The 3,015-nt window shown below is 48.3% G+C and overlaps 1 protein-coding gene across 1 annotated transcript in view; it reads right to left on the bottom strand.

The window, feature by feature from the left end:
• Positions 1-3,015, bottom strand: part of LOC101640057 (ATP-binding cassette sub-family A member 17-like) — a 69,255-nt gene that overhangs the window by 32,252 nt on the left and 33,988 nt on the right. The gene's annotated exons all lie outside the window — the stretch shown is intronic.

Raw genomic sequence — 3,015 nt, 5'->3', positions numbered from 1 at the left:
TGGAGGGTGGGGTGGAAAGGGGGAACCCATTCCAAGGATCTACATACAAACTCCTCCCTGGGGGACGGACAACAGAAAAGTGGGTGAAGGGAGTCATCGGACAGTGTAAGATATGACAAAATAATAATTTATAAATTATCAAGGGTTCATGAGGGAGAGGGGGGCGGGGAGGGAGGGGAAAAATGAGGAGCTGATACCAAGGGCTCAAGTAGAAATCAAATGTTTTGAGAATGATGATGGCAACAAATGTACACATGTGCCTGACACAATGGATGGATGGATTGTGATATGAGCTGTACGAGCCTCCAATAAAGTGATTTACAAAGAAAGAAAAGAGACTCCTTCAATAGATCAGGCCTGTCAATGAGCACCACACAGCTGACACACACACTTCCTGGTGAAAGACTGACAACTTCTCCCCGCCAGGATGGCTTACAATAAAAGAGAGAGCGACAGGAAGGAGATGAAGGTGAGGAATGGAAAGTAGAAAAATGAAACAAGACAGAAAGTCAAAGGAAGGAAGGAGAGGAAGTGAAAAATGCAGAGAGGATGTGCGGTGAGGAGGAATGTAAAAGGCTGCTGTGGGACACGGGTGGGCAGCTCCTTATGAAATCAGACCTAGACTCGCTATCTGACCAGCCGCTCCACTCCTAGGAGCACACCCAGAAGGAGTGAAACACATGCACAGATGGTTCATGGCAGTATTATTCCCACTGACCCCAAAGTGGGTCAACCTGAACGTCCATCCACGGCTGGAAGAATAAAGGACTTGTGGTCTGTCCGGGCGGTGCAATGTTACTCAGCCGCCAGAAGGAGGGAAGTACTGCCACATGCTACAGCATGGGTGAGCCCGGAAACCAGACAGAACAGGCTCTGTGTTGTGTGAGTCCTCCTGTCCGGAATCTCCAGCACAGAAAGGGGCTGGAAAGAGGGAGTGAGCAGCACGGAGTGACTGCCTATTGAGTACTAGGCTTCTTTCGGGGAGTGAGAATGCTCTGGGTTTAGGCAAGGAGGGAGGCTGCACAATGCTGGAGTGCACTGAAAGCCACTGGCTTGTACACTTTAGAATAGTTAAAACAGTGACTTATGTGGCATTAAAATAAAGTATACATTGAGAGCCACCACCCTCGAGTCAGCTCTGACTAGTAGTGACCCTGCTGGAAGCAGCAGGATGGCCCAGGGAGCTTCCAGAGCCGTACGTCTTCAGGGAAGCAGACATCTTTCTTGTACTGAGTGGTTGCTGGGTTAGAACCATGGACGTTTTTTGCTGTGGGAAGAAGAACCAAGTTTTTGATCCTGCTAATTGTGGACCTTCTACCACTGGCTGACTTTCCAGAGCCTCTTATGTTACTTTCTGTAGCATCCTTCTGAGCGTCAGTTGCTGTCTCATGACCATCGTAAGGCAGAAAAGTGACCTGACACAGAGTAACCAAACCAAACTCACTGCCACCGAGTCCATGAGGACTCCTCGTGACTCTCTAAGATGGGCTAGCGCTTCCCCTGTGAGTTTCCAAGACCGTAACTCTTTACAGGAGGAGAAAGGCCTGTCTTTTGCCCACGGAGCTGCTGGTGGTTTTTGAACTGCTGGGCCTTGCAGATCTCAGCCCAGCCCGTAACCATTCCACTCTCAGGGCTCCTACAGAAGGGAATCTATGCACACTGTTGGGGAAGCAGGCCTGGAAAGCAATTGGAGGAGACAAAGAAACAGAAGAGCCCTGTTTCATGTTGGTGCCTGCGTGAACAGTGATTGAATACAATTAGATCCATGTACAGCAAGCAGTCATTTAACAAAAACAACAATCAGGAGACCATGCTACTGTCCGCTGTGGACTGTATTCTTTGTCCACCTACTTTCAGTGGAAAAAAAAAAAGCTGTAAGATTAAAAAAAAAGAATGTACAAATGTGCTTCACACAATTGATGTATATATGGATTGTGATAAGAGTTGTATGAGCCCCTAATAAAATGATTAAAAAAAAAAAAGAACTAGGTAAAGAAACAAACCCAAACGCACTGCCCTTGAGTCGACTCTCATTTATGATGACGCTATAGGGCAGAGTAGAATGCCTCTTCGGGTTTCTTGGTCTTTAAAACTTTACAGGAGCAGACAGCCTCATCTTTCTTCCCAGAGCAGCTGGGGGGTTTGAATCTCTGACCTGTGGTTAACAGCTCAGTGTGCAAGCACAACTTCACTAGGCTCTAGGTAAATAAAGGGTCCAGAGGTGACACTACGGCTCTCAGCCATACCCAGCATCTCTAACCCCTTCTCCATCCCACCTAGTATCATGTGACACCTCACCTCTCAAGGCTTCTCACAGAAACCTTCCCCCCTCTCTTTACTGTTCTGTGGGTGCCACAGCCAACTGGTGGCGGGGGGGTGTCATAGGTTCCTTTCAGACATATTCATTTATTTGTCCCCAAAAGTTTATGAACACGGGATTCCTTTGTTCGTGCTCTCTCTGACTTTGTTCACCTTCTCCTGTGACCACACGTCAGTGCCTCTGTCTCTTCCTCTCTCTAGCTCCCCCTTTCTAACTTTCTGCTATCCTCTCTCCACTGTCTTCCAATCTCCCCTCACCCTGCCCCCTTGACTCTCATTCCAATCTGAACACCCAGGCAGGCCGTTAACTCTAATAAACCCGTTAATTAAAACCCGAGCTCTGAAACTGGCCATCCCCTTGCAGAAGGGCTGCGGGGAGGAGAGGAGCAAGTCAGAGTGCAGTGTAGTAACGATGAACTATGCAATTTTCCTCTAGTTCTTAAATGCTCCCCGCCCCACTACCATGATCCCAATTCTGTCTTACATATCTGATTGGACTGGAGGATGTACACTGGCACAGATAGGAACTAGAATTACAGTGAACCCAGGACAGAAGAACCCCCCAGGACCAGTAGAGAGAGTGGTGACAGTGGGAGGGTGGAGGGCAGGTGAGGGAGAAAGGGGGAACAGATGACAAGGTCTACATATTCCTCCCTGGAGGTGGTGCACGGGTACAGATAGGAACTGGAAATACAG

Source organism: Echinops telfairi, unplaced genomic scaffold (assembly GCF_000313985.2).
Source record: "Echinops telfairi isolate 266 unplaced genomic scaffold, ASM31398v2 ScPeMD7_5;HRSCAF=22, whole genome shotgun sequence".
NCBI lineage: Eukaryota > Metazoa > Chordata > Mammalia > Afrosoricida > Tenrecidae > Echinops > Echinops telfairi.
Note: the sequence above shows the minus strand (reverse complement) of the source record. Positions and strands in the feature narration are given on the sequence as shown.